Below are 20,658 nucleotides of genomic sequence, written 5' to 3'. Positions count from 1 at the left end.
AAGACTTTTCAGGCTTTTGCTTACCCATCTTTTTTTTTTCTCCAATTTTTTTTAAAGACTTGATTTGAGAGAGAGCAGGAGCGGGGGGTGGGGGGCGAGGGGAACAAAGAGGGAGGGAGAGGGAGAGGCAGGCTCCCCACTGAGCAAGAAGCCTGACACAAAAGAGAGACTGTATAACATATGTGGATACGAGATTTTTATAATTGTTTGCAGAAGAAATATCCATGAAACCATTTCCAGGCAGAGTAAAGAATATACAAATACCATGGAAGCATCCTCTTCTCATTGAAGTGTCTTGAACTTTGTGGTATTTTCATGCTTTGCTCTGAAGTTTCTAACTCATGATAACCAATAGATGCAACTGCTTAAAAAATGTTATACAAAAAAATCAGACTGTGTATTTTCTTCTGTGACTGTACCTATTTCTACTCATTTTTCTCCCAGATAACTCCATTTTAACTCATGTAACTATAGTTCCCTCACTTCCTCTGTGGTATGTTATTCCATTTTGTGGATAGACTACAATTTATATATTTCACTGTCAATGGACAGTTGAATCATTTCCAATATTTTACTTTAGTAGGGATATTGCTTATATAACCTAATGCACAAGGGGATGCATTTGCCCCCTGTGTACAAGGCTTTGTAGGCCACATGTGATTTCCATTTGCTACATAAGTGACGGAATTAATGTGTTTGAAACAGTTTAAACTGCCCCAGAATTCTATGGGTTTTCATAGTCTCTGACTTCTTAATTTCAGTCAACATGGAAAGTATGAAAAATAGGTCTTCTGGTTTTAATCTATAGTCCTCTGAACTGAGGAGGCTATGCTCCAATCTGTGTTCTTTCTCGAAGCGTGGTCTCTTCTGTGTGAAATCCTCTCCATGGCTTTTACTCAGCACTCTCTCCCTGTCTCTTCAGACTTCCGTGCTTTTCACATCGTGGTTCATGACAAATCATTAATTCATTTCATATTTCCAGGCTTTGATTATCTTATCAGTTTCAATTGCTATGAACATATTCTTTTAAATTATGAAGATGCTTTGAGTCTTTTCACTTTGGTCATATCATTTGATGAACAAGGTATGTTCATTATAACATAATAATGCTTACCAAAAATTGTTTTATTAAATGTCTTATTTAAGAAATCCTTCTCAGGGTGCCTGGGTGGCTCCGTTGGTTAAGCTGTCTTCAGCTCAGGTCATGATCCTGGGGTCCTGGAATCAAGTCCTGTGTTTCTCTCTGCTCAGAGAAGAGTCTCTCTCCTCTCCCTATGCCCCATCCTCCAATTTGTGCATGTGTGTTCTCTCAAATAAATAAAATTTTAAAAAATGAAAATAATCCCTCTCTACCCGTCTCAATCATAAAAGCACTCTCCTATATGTCCTCTAAATCTAAAATAGTTTACTTCTTATAAAATATTCTATTTCCTTTGGAATTGATTTTACAATATAATGTTAGGTAAGGATCCATTTTCATTTTCCCTTACATATATAACCGATTTACTAGCACCATTTATTTGTTGGATCCTTATTTTCCAACTTTTCATCTGTAGTACTCAATCTGGCATCATATACTGTTTCAATATTTATGTGGATGTACTCGTTGGCACTCAGTTCAGTTATTGATCACTTAGCTCCATGCCAATACTCCACTTTCACCTTTATGTTGAGACACAATTCTCCAAGAGTCTCTCATGATCCTATGTCTCTAACTCTTCATCAGAACCATATATCTCATGGCTACATCTACAATAAACATCCTTGAGAAATGAAGTGATGGGGGTCCTTGACTTGGTTCTGCAGATGATCAAGACCCCAGGTGGGGATGCTACTTGGGCATTATGGGTATGAATGCCATCTGCCAAATCTGTGTCCTGGCTGTTTCAAGCCCCAACCCCCTTCTCCATCACGGTCACATTCCCAGTGGATGGCCCTTGAAGATTCCCCTGCCATGCCCTATGACTGAATATCAGAGTGAGGACTCCAGCAAAGTGACCCACATTGCTGGGGTGGGGGAGCTGGGTGTCCTCCCTGGTTTCTCTTTTCCCACTTGAGAGACTGAAGCTCAGGGGACACCTCTCAGCCTAGTGTTGTTCCGACTTGGTTGATGAGCAATATGGTCAACATGGAGCCATTCTCTTACCTTCTAAAGCAATCTGTCTTAGTCTCTGTGGCTCAAGGGTGTACTTTGGCCCCACTCCAGGGTTGTGAGATTCTTTCAGTGGTTCCTTATTCCTGAAGAGTTGTTAGTTGTTCTTCTTGTGAGGAGGCATCAAGAAGAACCTACATCACCATCTTGGTGGCATCACAACCAATTTTGTTGATTATTTCAAAAAATCAATTTTGGTTTATGGTAATTTCCTGTATTGTTTCTATTTTATTTCTACATATATGTATTATTACTGTTTTTAGGGATTTTTGTCTTTATCTTTTTTTCTAGCTTTTAAATGTGGTAACTACAGTTTTTAATTTTAGATCTACATTCTATCCTAATATATTTACAGCTATAAATTTGTCAGCACGAAGCTGTATCTACCGATCCTAGATTAGCTTCATCTGGTATCATTTTTCACCAGCCTAAAAAACTTCCTTTAGCGTTTCTTGTACTGCAGGTGTGCTGATGATAGATTGTTATTATTTATAATTTTTATAGTCTAAAAATGTCTTTATTCTCCCATATTCTTTATAGCTATTCTCACTGGAGATATCATCCTTGTTTCAACAATTTTAGGTGTTTTTCTTTTTTAAAATAAAATATTTTATTTTATTTATTTGAGAGAGAGCACACAAGAGCTTAACTGAGGTGAGGAGCCTGCGGGCAGAGGCAGAGGGAGGAACAGACTGCCCGATGAGCAGGGAGCCCAACGAGGGTCTCCATCCCAGGAAACTGGGATCATGACCTGAGCTGAAGGCAGATACTTAACTGACTGAACCACCCAGAAGCTCTCTTTTTGTTTTTCTTGCAGCAATTTAAAGGCATTATTACATTACCTCCACAATTTCTCCAAATCTCACAATGGATTTTTTAGCTGATGTTAACCTTAGAGTATCATCCTTCTTTCAATGCTTTAGAAAATTTCATCTTTGATTTTTAGTTGGCCTGATTCTTTTTTGCCTAAATACGGGGCTCTTTTTTTTTTTTTTTTTTCCCATCCTTCCAGGTATTTTCTGACATTTCTGGATTTATCAGCTTGTATTTCATATCAGATTTTTGAATTTTCTGCCATTATTTCTACAAATACTATTTTTTCTGCTACATTACCTTTCTTTTCTCTGTTTATAGGACTTCAGTTACACATATTTTAGACTGATATCACCCATAGTACCTTAGTTCTGTTCACTTGATAAAAACTATTTTCTTTGTATTGTTTTCAATTTATAAATGTCATTCTTTACCTCTGTGGTAACACGGTATTCTCCTTTTGTATCCACCACTGTATTTTTCCTCCTCATTCTTACAGAGACATATTGGACGAGGGCCTACTCTGATAGAGAATGAACTTGTCTTAAATTGATTATATCAGCAATGACCCTATTTTAAAATAAGTTCAAATTCATAGGTACTTAAGATTAGGATATCAACATGTCTTTTTTGGGAACATCATTTACTCCATATGCATGGTGTTCTGGGAGGAGACAGAAAAAATTAACCAATATTAAGTACAAGATCTCAGAAGTTTCCCACATGAGGACTCACTGGAGATAGATTTTAATAATCAGCTCTTATTCTTAATATTAACAATTGTCATAATTATACTAATGAATATTAACAATAAAATGCCTATAATAAAATAAAACTAGAAGTTCCATAAAATATACTTAAATATTAAGTAAAATGTATTAACAATTATTAAACTTCACTGGCAATTTAAATTTATCTTTGGATAGAACGTAATGCAAATCTGTAAAGGGAATGTTAAGGTTGCTTACTAGATGCCTTGATGTCTTACAAAACAAAGAACATTTCAAGTACAGTGACATAAATTTACTTTAGAAAGTAACAAAAAAAATCACTTTTCAAAAATTATTTTAGAGAGAATTTAAATATTTCCACAGGTACAACAAAATCAAGAAGTAAAGCACTCCTGGGATGCCTGGGTGGCTCAGTGGTTGGGCGCCTGCCTTCGGCTCATGATCCCGGGATCCAGGATCGAGTCCTACACATCCAGTTCCCTGCGAGAAGCCTGCTTCTCCCTCTGCCTGTGTCTCTACCTCTCTCTCATGAATAAGTAAATAAAATCTTAAAAAAAATAAAGCACACCTACAGCAAATATATTGAAAATAGGTATGAATATTTTCCAAAATGATCACATTTCTGCAAAATATTATCATGCATTCAAATAATAAAGAATAAACTATATTATTAGAGAAGACAGCTTTACTTTTGCAGCTTGTAATTGAACAGGATCTCATATGTAATAAATTTTTTTTTCACCTGAAGCACAAAATTTGAAAATTTTGAAGAACGAAATTCTGATTATACTGTTTTTATCTTTCATCCATACTTCTGAAATGCATGCAATGTTTATCTGCTAAATTTCAACAGGTACTATGCATATTGTATTTTAAAATATATGTTAAAATAAATGCTCAGAAAAAATGCTCATAATTTCTCATTCTGAAGCTATAGAGTATTAATTTGAAGGCAGGCTGGCTATTAGTGTAATTCATTTTCTTATAATCAAATATCACTTATTTGAAAGAATTGTTTTAGATGGTCTTAATAGTATGCTTGGATATCTAGAAATGGTATGGAAATAGGGTATTCTTATAAGTGAATAAGTCCATAAGTGTTGCAAGATTTATCCAGCCAAATTCCTGTAATGTTGAATGAGGCATTACAGTCTCTTACATTATTCCAGAGGCTTAGAGAATTTACACAATACTGAAATCTTACTGCATTTGAGCAAAAATTACATAATATGATGCAAACATTAACTAACATTTCCATGGATGCATGTATCCAATCAATAAAAGATTTTGGAAAAAAGATTCAAGAAGAGAAATATCTATGCTCCCATACCACAGCTATTTTATTTAATCTAGGATACATGCAAATGCAAATGTATTTAACTCCACTTTGAACTATTCCTAATAAAATGAATTTCTAATGTCAATAAGCAACATCCATATTTTAAAATTATGTTTAAAATATGATAATATTTCAAGTTTTACAACTCAGAATAACTTTTAAAATTGATGCAATACAGTTAAAAGATGCTTTTGCAAAGGTTGATAATTATTCACACAAAGTAATTTTCCATCATTTCAAAATCCAGAATTATAAACAAATCAGAATTTTCCATACCTGTGAGTTAGATGTTAGTGCTAGGAATATATTTGTCAAATATCCTTAATCCCATCCTTCAGTTCACATGTTAAGATTTTATCAGTCATCAAATCTTATCATTTAAAAAGCAATTTTAATATCAATTTTTGGACAAAATTATTCAGTGCATATTTCTTTATAGATAGACATTAAAATGATGTATTCTTATTTTTCCAAGCTTTATCAAAATATAATTGATATATATCATTAAGTTTAAGGTATTCAACGTGATGGTTTGATACAAGTATATATTAGAAATGATTACCACAATAAGGTTAGTTACTACATCAATTAGTCCACAAAATTCTAATTTATGTGTTTATGTGGTAAGAATCCATTCTCTTTAGCAACTTTCCATCATATAATACAGTATTATTAACTATAATCATAATGCTGAATATTAGATTCCAGTCTTCATTGTATAACTGGAAGTTTGTACACTGGAAGTTTGTACCCTTTGACCGATATCACCCTATTTTCCTCACTCACCAACCCCTGAAATCTACTATTCTAGTCTCTGTTTCTAGAAATTAGACTTTTTTTTTTTTTAGATTCCACATATAAATGAGATCATACCGTATTTTGTCTTCCCCTGCCTGATTTATTTCACTTACCTTAATTCCCTTAGGAGCCTCTCATTCTACAGATTGTCTCTCCTCATTCTTTTGATGGTTTTCTTCTGCTGTGAAGGTTTTTAGTGTGATGTAGTCCCATCTTCTTATTTTTACTTTTTTGCTTTTTGTGCTTTTGGTGTCATACCCAAAAACATCATTGCCAGCACCAGTGTCAAGGAGCTTTTCTCCTGTTTTCTTCTGAATGGTTTATGGTTACAGGTTTTACATTTAAGTCTTTAATCCATTTCAAGTTAATTTATGTAGGTGGTGCAAGATAGGAATTCAATTTCATTCTTTTGAATGTGAATATCCAATTTTTCCAAACGATTTATTGAAAAAAAACCTATATTTTCCCCCATGTAATCTAGACTCCCCTATAAGATATTAGGTAACCCTATATGGTTGTACTCTATTCTTTCAGTCTTTATAGACCGTTTCAGTAGATAATGACCTCCCGTCTGTTCCCTGGGTGAATGGGGTTATCTTTAGAATCACAGGCTGGATCAGAAAATATGATGTGGCTACAGATTGGTCTGTAGTGAGGTCTGCAGTTGGTGGGGGTTATGAGGGACTCAGGCAGGCATGAATCCTATCTGGTCATTGGGTAGATGGAACTGCTCCCATTAACTTATTCAATAGAGTGGCACTGGGGTTTTCAGGTCCTCAGACAGTGAGCCTATTACCAGAGGTGAAGAGGGTGTGATTCTTACCAGGTTCACAGCCCAGTCACTGGATGGGCAGTAATGGCGCTGGACCACAACTGAGAAGAATTGGAACCAAGTCCCAGGAATGTTTCAGGTTCTACGGTCAAGTGTGAAATCTACAGACATAATTCTTGAGGCATAGACACCCGGGTGTGTCTCCTTCCAGGTCCATGGGAGAGCTGGATTGTTCCCTGACCATGGCATGAAGTGGCTGGTGTATAGGGCGCTTTCAGGATCTGTATGAGGGCAGATCATATGGAAATATCTTTATTTCCAAATGGGTCCTAGGGCTAACGGGTCTGCTGGGGGCTTGTGTCCAGGATAGAGTTGGAGCTGAGTGTAGTACTCTTCAGGATCTTTGGGGCTGCAGTTGGAAGTACCTCTTGGTGGGGCCCAAGACCCTCAGGCAGACTATGGCTATGAAGAAGCTGAAGCCACATGGAGCAACTTTTCAAAACCTCCAGGGATATAGATAGGAGATTCTCTTGCCTGCTTCCTGTGCCAACAGGCTACCGATGGTACTCTGGCTGAGAAGGGGGCTACCTAGTTAGGGCCTCTTGAAGATCTCCAAGGGCACAAATAGGCATGTCTCCTGTGGGGTTCCTGTGCCACCAAGACTGTGGACTGTGGCTGGAACAGGCTGGAACCTAGTGATAGGGTCCTTTCAGAACTTAAAGTCTTATCGAATTTGGGGGCCTACCTCCAGGAACTTCCAAACCATGGTCAAGAGAGGCTAAAGCCAGTTTTGGCAGACATTTCAGAGACCACAGCCAGTACTAAGGACCATATGTCCATTACCTGATGTGTAGGTAGGAGTGACTCCTCCCTGGTCCCTTGGTGTATGGTGTCAGTGGAAGACTGAAATCCAGGGCAGCCCGGGTGGCTCAGCGGTTTAGCGCTGCCTTCCACCTAGGGCTTGATCCTGGAGACCTGGGATTGAGTCACACCTCGGTCACACCTCGAAAATCAAGGGTTTTCCCAAGTGGGTACAGGTCTGCTCCATAGTGGACCAATGCTAGTGGCTCCCGGCATGGAGCCTGCTTCTCCCTCTGCCTGTGTCTCTGCCCTTCTTTCTCTCTCTCTCTCTATCATAAATAAATACAAAATCTTAAAAAAAAAAAAAAAGACTGAAATCCAAATGAGCTGCAGTGGAGTTCTCAGGGAGAACAGAGCTATTTCTTTTCTGTAGCTGGACCAGTCTATGAGTCAGCTGTCTGGTTTCACACTCTGTTCAGAATGACTCTCCTTGGTCTTAGACTACACCAGCATTTCATATTCTTCTATCTGGATCCCAAAGCTTCCACTAAAGCACATTTTTCTACAGATGGCTGCCAAATTGTTGTTAAGGGGAAGATACATGCTAGGTATATCTTATTTGGCCATTATGGTGATGCCTGTCCCTCTTGTCTAAAAAAATATATATATTTTTCTTAATGGATCACAAAGTTCAATAGTTAAACTGCTTGAATTGTTCTCAGATCAAATTATTTGCCCATGGAACATATAACTATAGCACAAAAAGCATCTGGATTATAAAAATTATCATGTTGGAATAAACATACAAGTAGTTTAATTGTTCTAAGATAATGTACTGTATGGATTAGTGTTTATATTTTACCCTTATTTTATGTTTTTCAAATCCAGTGTTGATGATAAAAAAAGGTCTGATAATATAACACAATTATTATGATTCATTATAGTATAGATGAGTTTAACAATGTATACTTAATGTATATAAAACTTTTAAGGACTTCTGGGGAAGATTGAGGTTAAGGATTAAGGTGGCATAGGAATGTTTCTAAGCTTACCTTGCCCCATGGATACCACTAGATAAAAACCCACATCAATGTAAATAACCCAGAAAATGACCCAAAGACTGGTAAAACAGAACCTCCACAGCTAAACATAGAAGAGAGGCCATACTGAAGAGGGTAGGAAGGGTGGAAATGCAGTTAAGAGCCAAATGGACCCTTGGGGCTGTCCATGGGAGGGAGGGGTGTAGTGGCATGGAGAGAGGACCAAACACCCTTATCAAGGGATCCCAGGCATGGGGTAACTATATAATGAAGACAACTCCCATAACATTGGGAGTTTTGAAAACCAGAAAGGCCTAAAATCAGTGGGGCTTAAGATCTAGAACTTTAAGATCAGGCATAGTACTGGAAGAGCCTAGAGGACGAGGCCCTAGACATGCTCTTAAGCAGACAACACAATAAACATCTCTGCTGAGATATAGCAGAGATGTCATGGCTTGAAAAATGCCATGGGTATACAAGAGGGAGATTTATTTACTAATGTCAAAGCAAGTACTGGCAGGGATCATTGGGAGAATTCAAGAAAAAATTAGCTGGAAGGTGCCATTTTCCTCACTTACCCCTCAGCCTAGATATAGGACATCTGTGGGAGTCAGAATACCTGCAACACTCTCTAGCTTGCTAACACTACACCCAGCCCCTGAGTGCTTCTGCCAACCTGCCAAATCCTACCTGGTGGCATAGGGTTTTCCAAGGTGGGTACAGGTCCACTCCATAGTGGACCAATGCTAACCTTGCTGGCAACATTTGTCCTGCCCCACATTATCCTGTGAGTCCGCCCCCCCCCCGCCCCACCAAATGCCCTTGATCAGAGCCCTTCCAAAGTGGTACTACAGGCCAGTGTGCAAGCAGCCCCAACAGACACCAGTACCACTCCCAAATGATTTCTGCCCCAGGGAGAAGGGGCAATAACTATACATACGAGTTCAACTGTAGGCTCAGTAGTGGGCTCCTGGCAGATGCTGGTTTTGACTTCGGGCCCAACCTACCAAAGTAAAAAAGACCTCAGGGGACAACATAGGGAAAGCATAGTGCTATTTCTTGCTACTGCATTTCTAGCAAACTAGACCCAGACTGGTCCACTAGCAACAGAGGGACCAAACTTTGCCTGCAACAGACAAAGAGATCCATTGCAGACAACTGGACTGAAGGCAAAAGCAATTCATCCACAACCATAGCGTGCACACAACACACACAGGAAACACCCTTAAAGTGCTGAGTCCTGGTGAACAGGGGACATTGCATGCATACAGGACCTCTTTTTCAAAGGGTTATGATTTTTAAGAGCAGGAGACATAGCTGACTTTGCATAAAAACAGACACAGAGAGTTAGACAAGATAAGGAGACAGAGGAATACACTCCCAGACACAGAGAGTTAGACAAGATAAGGAGACAGAGGAATACACTCCCAAATGAAAGATCACAGCAAAGTCACAGCAAGAGAGTGAAACAAAATGGAGTTAAGTAATATTCCTGATAGAAAATTTGAACTAATGTTCAGAGATACTCACTGGACTTGAGAAAAGAATGGAAGACCTCAATGAGACCCTCGACAGGGATCCCTGGGTGGCGCAGCGGTTTGGCGCCTGCCTTTGGCCCAGGGCACGATCCTGGAGACCCAGGATCGAATCCCACATCGGGCTCCCGGTGCATGGAGTCTGCTTCTCCCTCTGCCTATGTCTCTGCCTCTCTCTCTCTCTCTCTGTGACTATCATAAATAAATAAAAAAAAATTAAAAAAAAAGAAAAGAAAAAATGAGACCCTCGACAAAGACATGGCAAACATAAAAAAGAGCTAATCAGAGACGGAAAACTCAATAAGTGAAAATAAGGTACACTAGATGGAATAAAGAAGACATTAGAAGAAGCAGAAGAACAGATAAATGAAATGGAGGACAGGCTTAGGGAAATCAACCAACCTAAAGAGGAGAAAGAAAAAATAATAATAATAAATGAAAATAGGCAAAGGAAATTCTGCAACCTCATCAAGCATAATAATAGGTGCACTGTAGGGATCTCAGAAGAAGGAGGAGAAAAAGGGGCAGAATATTTATTTGAAGAAATAACAGCTGAAAACTGCTCAAATCTGGGAAGTGAAACAGAAACCTTGATTGAGGAAGCAGAGAGACCCACAAAAAATCAACCAAAGGAGGTCCACACCAGGATGCATAACAGCTTGAATGACAAAGAGTAATGGATAAAGAGAGAATTTTAAAAGCAGTGAAAGAAATGAAAATAGTTGCATAAAAAGGGAAACTGCATAAGGCTATTAGTTCTTTTTTTAGCAGAAATGTTGTAGGCCAGAGGGGGGGTGACAATATATTTGAAACACAGAAATTTAAAAAAAAAAGGAAAAAAAATAACTTGTTACCAAGAATAATCTAGCAAGGCAGATTCAGAAGAGGAGAGGTAAAGAGTTTCCCAGACAAAGAAAAGTTAAAAGAATTCATCACCCCTAAACCAGCCTTACAAGAAATATTAAAAGGGACTCTTTGAGTGGAAAGACCAAAAGTAGGAGGAAGGAAAGCAAAAGAACAAAAACAATAAAATTAAGTATAAAACTCAGTTAAAGGGGGGATCCCTGGATGGCTCAGCAGTTTGGCACCTGCCTTTTGGCCTGGGGTGTGATCCTGGAGTTCCACCTTGGGCTCCCTCCAGGGAACCTGCTTCTCCATCTGCCTGTGTCTCTGCCTCTCTCTCTGTGTCTCTCATGAATAAATAAATAAAATCATAAAAAAATCTCAGTTAAGGGAGTTACAAAATAAAAATAAATAAAATAAAGTGTAATGACATACACCAAAAATATGGGGTGGGGAGAGGGGTAAAGAATAAGATCAAACTTGAGTAACAATAAACTTAATATAGACTGGTATACATGTTAGATATAAACCTAATGATAACCACAAATCAAAAAGTAATAATATATACACAGAAAATAAAGAGAAAGGAATCCAAGTACATCACTTAAGAAAGTTAACAAACTAAGAGCAAAAAAGGAAACAAAGAAGAGTTGTAAAACAAGTAACAAAGTAGCAATCAATACATACCTATCAGCAAAAACTTTGAATGTTAATAGACCAAATGCTTCATCAAAAGACAAAGGGTGTTGGAATAGATAACAAAGCAAGACCCATCTATATGTTGCCTACAAGAAACTCACATCAGACCTAAAGACATATGAAGATTGGAAGTGATGAAAAGGATGTATCATACAAGTAGACATGAAAAAAGACAGAGTAGCAATATGTATATTGGACAAAAAAATACTTTAAAACAAAGACTATAACAAGAGACAAAGAAGGACACTATATAATCATGAAGGGAATAATCCAACAAGAAGATATAACAACTGTAAATATTTGTGCACCCAACATGAGAGCATTCAAATACATGAAGCACTAATAACAAATATAAAGGAAGTAATTGATAATAATACTGTAATAGTAGAGGACTTTAACACTTCAATTACATCAGTGGATAGATTATCTAAATAGAAAACCAATGAGCAAACCATGGCTGAGAAGGACACATTGGACCAGATGGCTCTAACAGATACATTGAGAACATTCCATCCTAAAATGGAATACACATTCCATGAGCAGAATACACATTCTTTTCAAGTGTACATGGAACATTCTCAGGATACAACACATATTAGGACACAAAACATGTCTCAATAAATTGAAAAGACTAATGTCATACCATCATCTCTTCCAACTGCAAATCTATGAAACTACAAATCAAACACAAGGAAAAAAAAAAAACTGGAAAAAACAAAAACAAAAACAAATACACAGAGGTTAAACAATATGCTACCAAACAATGAATTGGTCAACCAAGAAATCAAAGAAGAAATAAAAAGATACCTCTAGACAAATGAAAATGAAATCAGTTCAAAATCTTTGAGATATAGTAAAAAGTGTTCTAAGAGGGAAGTGTATCATAATATAGACCTGCCTCAAGAAGAAAAAAAAAAGTCTCAAATAAACAACCTAACTTTATACTGAAGGAGTCAGAAAAAGAACAAACAAAATCCAAACCAATACAAGGAAAGAAATAAAAAAGATTAGATTAGAAATAAATGAAATAGAAACTACAAAAACAATAGAACAGATCAATGAAACTAGGAGCTGGTTCTTTCAAAAGAGCAACAAAATTTATAAATCTAGCCAGACTCATCAGAAAGAGAGACAGACAACACATGTAAACAAATCAGAAGTGTAAAAGGAGAAATAAAAATTGACAACACAGAAATCAAAGGATTATAAGAGAATATTATGAAAAATTATGTGCCAACAAATTAGAAAACCTAGAAGAAATGGATAAATTCAAAGAAACAATCTCCCAAAACTGAATCAGGAAGAAATAGGGAATTTGAACAGACTGATGGTCATCAATGAAACTGAAATATAATAAAAATCTCCCAAATACAAAAGCCCGGGACCCACGGCTTCAGAGGTGAATTCTACTAAACACTTAAAGAACAGTAAATACTTATTTTTTACAAATTATTCAAAAAAAATCAAAGAAGACAGAAAGCTCTCAAATTCATTCTATGAAGTCAGCATTATCTGGATACCATAGCAGGCTAAGACACTACAGAGAGAGAGAGAGAGAGAGAGAAGTGTAGGTCAATATCTCTAATGAACATATATGCCCAAAGCCTCACAAATACTAGCAACCTGATTCTAGCAACACATGAAAAAAAAAAAAAAACTGTTTATCATGATCAAGTGGAGTATATTCTTAGGTCCAATATTTGCAAATCAATCAACAAGGATACATCACATCAAAAAGAGAAGGGATAAAAGACATTTGATCATTTCAACAAATGAAGATAACACATTTGACAACATCTATTTATGATAAATAAAAACCTCAACAAAGTAGGGTGTAGAGGGAATTTACCTCAACATAATAAACAACGCATATGAAAAACCCTCAGCTAATATTATACTCAGTAGTGAAAAACTGAGTGTTTCACCTAAGATCAAGATGGAGACAAGGATGCCTACGCTCACCATTTTTATTCAACGTAGTACTGGAAGTCCTAGACACAGCAATTAGACAACAGAAGAAATAAAAGGCATTCAAATTGGTAGGGAAGAAGTAACATTTTCACTATTTGCAGATGACATGATTCCATATATAAAAAACCTGAGGGATCCCTGGTGGCGCAGTGGTTTAGCGCCTGCCTTTGGCCCAGGGCACAATCCTGGAGACCCGGGATCGAATCCCACGTCGGGCTCCCGGTGCATGGAGCCTGCTTCTCCCTCTGCCTGTGTCTCTGCCTCTCTCTCTCTCTGTGTGACTATCACAAAGAAATAAAAAAAAAAAAATAAAAAAAAACCCTGAAAGACTCCACCAAAAAAATTACTGATAAATAAGTTCTATATCATCACAGGATACAAAATCAATACACAGAAATCTGTTGCATTTATATACACTAATAATAAAGTAGCAGAAATTAAGAAAACATCCCATTTACTATTGAACCAAAAAAGGAGAAAATATCTAGGAATAAACTTAACCAGGGAGGCGAAAGACCTGTGCTCTGAAAACTATAAAACACTGATGAAATAAATTGAAAATGATGCAAATGTAAAGATATTCCATGGTCATTTGTTGAAAGAACAAATATTGTTAAAGCATCCATGCTACTCAAAGCAATCACCAGATTTAATGAAATCCCTGTCAAAATACCAACAATATTTTTCCCAGAACTAGAACAAATAATCCTAAAATGTGTATGGAACACAAAGACCCTAAATAGCTAAAGCAATCTTGAAAAAGAACAGAACTGGAGGTTTCATAATCCCAAATATCAAGATATACTACAAAGCTGTAGTAATCACAAAAGCATGGTTCATATAACAGACACAGAGATCAATGGAAGGGAATAGAGAGCTGTGAAATAAATCCATGATTATATGCTCAATTAATCTTTGACAAGAGAGACAAGAATACTCAATGGGGAAAAGACAGTTCTTTAATAATTGGTGGTAAAACTGGAGAGCTACCTGCAAAAGAATAAAACAACAAAATTCTCATACCATATACAAAAATAAACTCAAAATGGATTAAGAACCTAAAGGTGAGATGTGAAATGATAAAAATCAAAGAGCACAGGCAGCAATTTCTCTGACATGAGCCAAAGAAATATTTTCCTAGATGTGTCTCCTGAGGCAAGGGAAACAAAAACAAAAACCCTATTGGGACTCCATCAGAATAAAAAGCTTCTGCACAATGAAGTAAACCTTAACAAAAACTAAAAGAGAATATACTGAATGGGAAGAGATATCTGCAAATGATGTATTTGATAAAGAGTTAGTATCTAAAATATATAAAGAACTTTTTTTTAAATTTTCATTGCATTCATTTTTTTTTGTATTGGAGTTCAATTTGCCAACATATATCATATCACCCAGTGCTCGCTCCATCAAGTGCCCCCCTCAGTGCCCATCACCCAGTCACCCCAACCCTCCGTCCACCTCCCTTTTTACACCACCAAATAAACCCCCAAATAATCCAATTAAAAATGGGCAGAAGACATTTCTCCAAAGAAGACATACAGTTGGCCAACAGACATATGAAAAGACGCTCAACATTACTAATTATCAATGAAATACAAATCAAAACCACAATAAGATATCACTTCACACTTGTCAGAATGGCTAAAATAAAAAACAAAGGGAACAACAAATATTGGCCAGGACATGAAGAAAAAGGAATCCTTGTGTGTTAATGGTGGGATGCAAACTGGTGCAGCCACTATGGAAAACAGTATGGAGGTTCTTCAAAAAACTAAAAATTGAATTCTCTTATCATGCAGTACCAGTAATTCCACTACTGAGTATTTACCCAGAGAATATGAAAATACAAAATCAAGAAGATCTATGCAGTCCTATGTTTATGGTAGCATTATTTACGGTAGCCAAATTATGGAAGCAACCCAGTGCCCACGGATTGATGAATGAATAAACAAATGGTACACACACACACACACACACACACACTGAAATATTACTCAACCATGAAAGAAGGACAAAATCTTGTCATTTGCAACAGCATGGATGGATGTAGGGAGTGTGATGCTAAATGAAATCCATCACAGAAGGAACAATACTATATGATTTTAGCCATCTGTGGAATTTAAGAAACAAATGAACAAAGAAAAAAATGGATAAACCAGAAAGCCGACTCTTAGTTACAGAGAACAAACTGATGGTCACCAGAGGAGAGATAGGTGGACGAATGGGTGCAATGAGCAAGGGAGATTAAGAGTATACTCATCGTGATGAGCACTGAGTAATGTAAAGAACTGTTGAATCATTGTACCATATACTTGAAACTAATAGGACACTGTTAACTACAAAGGAGTTAAAAATTAAATTAATTAAAAGTAATTTTTCAAATTATTAATGATGAAAAGGTCAAAAATTCCTATCACACATTATTAAGGAAAATGTCCTTATTTTAATAACTTACTGGAACACTTGGCAAGACATTTCTCCATTAAAAATGACATTCATACCAAAGTAGGGTACATAATGGTGATGCGAATCCTTTTCTCTTAGAAGAAATGTAGTAATGTCACCATTTCACCCATATAGAAGGCTAACTTAGAGTCTTGCCCAGAAATGTAGGAAATCACTGACTCTCACTGAATTCCTCTTTTGTTATATTCTGTACTATTTTTCATCATGTGTGGTATTTTTAGAATAAAACTTTATTAAAAGGTGCTACCCAATGGCAGTGGCTCTAAGAAATGAGAATTCAGTGAAACAGAAACAACAGAGATTCCAAAATAAAATTACATGGTTGAAATGAATGAGGGGTAAATGCGTGCAACTGACATGTTGATACAGAATTGATGCTTTCCACAAGTTTATTTTTTAAAGATTTATTCATTCATTCATTCATTCATTCATGAGAAACACCAACTGAGAGGGAGGCAGAGACACAGGCAGAGGGAGAAGCAGGCTCCTCGCAGGGAGCCCAACGTGGGTCTCGATCCCGGATCCCAGGGTCATGACCTGAGCCGAAGGCAGGTGCTCAACCACTGAGCCACCCAGGTGTCCCTCTTTCCACAAGTTTAAACAAACAAGCATGCTCTGCTTCTATTCTGTAAAGAGAGCTGCGAATAATTTTTATCCCACAGATTGTGAATCTGTAATAAAGTTGAAGAAGAAACTCGTATGTATAATAAGTTAATTACAATCAGAATGTAGAAGTTACATTTCTGTAGATGCCCTCTGTGGACTATATAAAAATGGGAATAGCGTGCCTAACTTGTTGTGTAACTTCATTACACATAAATAAAACATTGAACAAGTGACGTCAATCAAGCATATTAGAACCCGAATCCGAGCAGAGGAGGTAGAAAAAGGGAGTGTATTTTTGTAATTGCATGGGCTTGAGCTTTGGGTAGGTATGTCATCTTCTAAAAATGTCAAATAATGACCAAATGTAGCCTATCTCTTGCTTTCATTAATAAAATTATTGGAACCATAACCACATCCATTAATTTACAAATCATCTAAAGGTGATTTCATGCTACAACAGCAGTGTTGAGTAAGCTTAGATTATTTATTATCTGGCCCTATCCAGAAAACATTTGCAATCCTTGTTCTCTGCTTTAAATGGAGGTGCAGTTCTATCCTTTATTTCTTTAAATGTGGGAACATGTTTAGCAGGTAAGAAGCTCATGGTCAAAATAACATGTAAGAATAAAACTCTATTTTGCATGGGAAAAATCTGCCTGATGTGATTCAACTCTAGTTTTCAAATATTTACTTAGTACTTATCACAGACATGGCATTATAAATAATAAAAAAATAATTGTAAGAATTCACAGAATTTATAATATACATACATTCATTTCATTATGAAAAAACCAAAGAATCACAAATATTTTCCATTTTTAAGTGACTAGATTTTTATTAATATCTAAGGCATAGTATAACCATATCATCTCACCGTATTGATATAAAATGCTCAGAAGGAACCCTAGAAAAGATGACATAATCTTCTTCCAAAACTAGTAGGTTTGCTAAATATTTACTTGTCCTTATATAATTAAACAAATTTGCCTATTCTTGCCTATCTACGTGTTCTTCATGGCAATGCATACTATAAGATGCTTAAATAATAAAACCTGTTTCTAATACAGACATGCCATATTTGTCTGGAAGTTTTCCTCTTCTAAATAGACACTAGAAATGATAAAATCATCCTCTTTGTTCTCAAATATGTAACTGGTCACACCCCTATTAATCTCTCTATCGGTTTCCTCTGCTCCGACTTCATCTGTGACACTGAAGCGCTTGGGGAAATGGCAGGCACATCACACGCTTCCCTGCTATGTTCCCTGTAAATACAGGCTTCATGTCTGGAAGCCTCAGAAAGGTTCAGGTGAAAAAGCTGTTTGTTCCATAATAAAGGGCAGACCTTTTTATACCCCGCCTATAACAAATGTTCACTACACCTTTGGATACTAGTTGAGCAACTTATGATGTTTATGTTTGTGGCAGTATATGGGGCCAATCTCATGATGAAACAGTATAATTTATCATCCTATCACCCCTGTGGGCATCGGAGGGTATATGATCAAACACCCACTCTTTTAGACACACACATATAGGCACACACAGATCTCCCACACCGATCACACATCATCTCTGAAATTGTACATTGGAGTGATGCTTTTTCTCAGACAAAATTCAAAAGTCTATGGCAAAGACAACATGTTAACCTGTATCGTCCACTAGACTACATTGTTCAGGGAATTAGGCAATTACCTCCTGGAAGTAAGTCCATAGTATTAGTTGTGAAATTACAGATAACCTGACCACGTGGATATAAAGGCCCAGATGTGGAGAGGGTAAAATGACTGAAGACAGCGGAGGGAGCTGGCAGTGATTCACATCTACCATTGTGTATGGAGCACCCGTTGGATGCTTGTGTAAATATAATGAGCTTTTTAGTGAAAACTCATCCTTCAGTGTTTTGGTCTGCTTGGGCTGCTATAACAAAATGCTATAGAATATCTGGTTCTATTTTTTTATTTTTTTTTAAAGATTTTATTTAGTTATTCATGAGAGACACAGAGAGAGGCAGAGACACAGGCAGAGGGAGAAGCAGGCTCTGTGCAGGGAGCCCAATGTGGGACTCGATCCCGGGTCTCCAGGATCAGGCCCTGGGCCAAAGGCAGACGCCCAACCTCTGAGCTACCCAGGCATCCCAGGATATGTGCTTCTAAATAAGAGGAATTTATTCCTCATAGTTCTGGAAGCTGGGAAGTCTAAGATAAAGGTGTTGGCAGATGCCATGTCTGGGGAGGGCCTCCTTTCTGCTTCTCAGAAGGCCATCTTTTCACTGTGTTCCTACATAGTAGAAGGTTTCTCTGTGGTCTCTCTGGTAAGAGCACTAATCGCATTTGTGAGGGCTCCATCCTCAAGACCTAGTCACCTCCCAGAGCCTATCACCCAATATTAGGATTTAACACATGAAAATATGGGAAATAGTATTCAAATTTCACAAAACAAACAGGGAATATTTCCTAACTTGCTAAACAAAGCTGGCTAGCAAAATCCTGATAAAAATCGTGACAAAGACATGGTAAGAAATTGAGAGGTTGAAATCTCCTCACATAAAAACAGATGCAAAAATCTTAAACCATAAGAACAATAAAAGAAGAAATGAAGAAAAGGAACATGAGTTCCACCGAGCCTGATGGTGAAGGCCTTGAGTTTAGAGTTACCCCATCACTGCTGTTGTGAGAAACTACAATAGGCACATTTCCAAGGCTGTGAATATGACAGCAAAGCGCTTCTACCCACTGAAGGCCACCATGAAGCTTATCCACTGAACAAAAATTCTATTTTTTTAAATTTATTATTATTATTATTATTATTATTATTATTATTATTATTTTTACAATTGTTTCCTTGGTATTTGCCAAGTGCTTTCTGTAGGCTCTTGCTCTAGGACCATCACTTGCTTTGCCTGCCATGATGCAAGAGGAGGGAACTCTCATCCCTAAGTCAGGAGACTGGATGGGCCTAGCAGCTTGGGGTTGAGAATGAGCACAGAAATGAGAAATCTTGCACTTGGTAAAAGGAAAGAGTAAGAGAGGAAAGTAGAAAAAAAATGAGGAAAGGTTGAGGGGATGCATGGGTGGCTCAGCAGTTAAGTGTCTGCCTCCAGCCCAGGGTGTGATCCTGGAGACCTGGGATTGAGTCCCATGTCGGGCTCCCTGCATGGAGCCTGCTTCTCCCTCTGCCTGTGTCTCTGCCTCGCTCTCACTCTTTTTGTGTCTCTGATGAATAAATAAAATATTAAAAAAAAAAGAAAGGCTGAGAAGGATGATGTAGAGAAAAATAAATGAATACAAAAAATAGGAAGTGTTAATTTCCCCCTGCATTTGGGTTCCCAGAAAATAGGGGAAGAAACTGAAGTAGTAAAATCTACCTATCACAAAGGAAATTCTAGGTAGCAAAACCTTGGGCTAGATTCTTAATGTTTGAGTGAGATATCAGGAAAATATACACAAAATAACTCACAATAGTTAGGTTTATCATAAAGCCGATGAGATTTAGGCTTCAGCCTCCAAAGTCAGTGAGGCGTCTGCACAACGTTTTCACATGCATGTATTTGAAAAGTTTGAAGAAGGAGATGCAGGCTTCCAGTTATAGAATGAGTAAGTCTTGGGAATAAAAGGCACAGCATAAGGAATATAGTCAGTGATATGTGACAGTGGTGTAAGGGGACACGTGGTAGCCACGCCTGTGGTGAACACAACATGATGGATAGACTTGTCAAATCACTCATTTGTGACACAAATCACACTGTGTGTCAACTATACTCAAATACAAATAAAATAAAAACTAAAAAAAGATAGTTTGACCTCTATTGAATATTATTTCTCTCTTCCTTTAAGATAGCACCGGCATGCTATCTTAGGAGTGGCATGAAGGTCATTTTTAAGGATTTGGCTAAGAGGAAATTGAACGGAGAATAGATTTAATTCAGAGTTATAGGAATCTATTTATGGGGCTCAAGATCACTTCTGTGTAAAGGTATTATTAGTGATAACATCTAGGGATAGGAAAGATTTTAGGAAATACTCATACCACCATTAGGCTGACTCACCAGCCTTATGGTCAGAGGCCATATTACCCTACAATCATGTA

At 37.3% G+C, this 20,658-nt stretch overlaps 1 long non-coding RNA gene across 1 annotated transcript in view; it reads right to left on the bottom strand.

Moving 5' to 3' along the window:
• LOC140605463 (uncharacterized) overlaps nt 1-20,658 on the bottom strand; it is a 39,025-nt gene that overhangs the window by 3,303 nt on the left and 15,064 nt on the right. Inside the window, exon 2 of the long non-coding RNA XR_012008110.1 lies at nt 9,387-9,449. This is a non-coding gene — a long non-coding RNA (uncharacterized lncRNA). The remainder of the gene's footprint in view (nt 1-9,386; nt 9,450-20,658) is intronic.

The sequence above is a fragment of the Canis lupus genome, chromosome 15 (assembly GCF_048164855.1).
Source record: "Canis lupus baileyi chromosome 15, mCanLup2.hap1, whole genome shotgun sequence".
Lineage (NCBI taxonomy): Eukaryota > Metazoa > Chordata > Mammalia > Carnivora > Canidae > Canis > Canis lupus.
The sequence above is the reverse complement of the archived record's forward strand: the minus strand, read 5'-3'. Positions and strand labels throughout refer to the sequence as shown.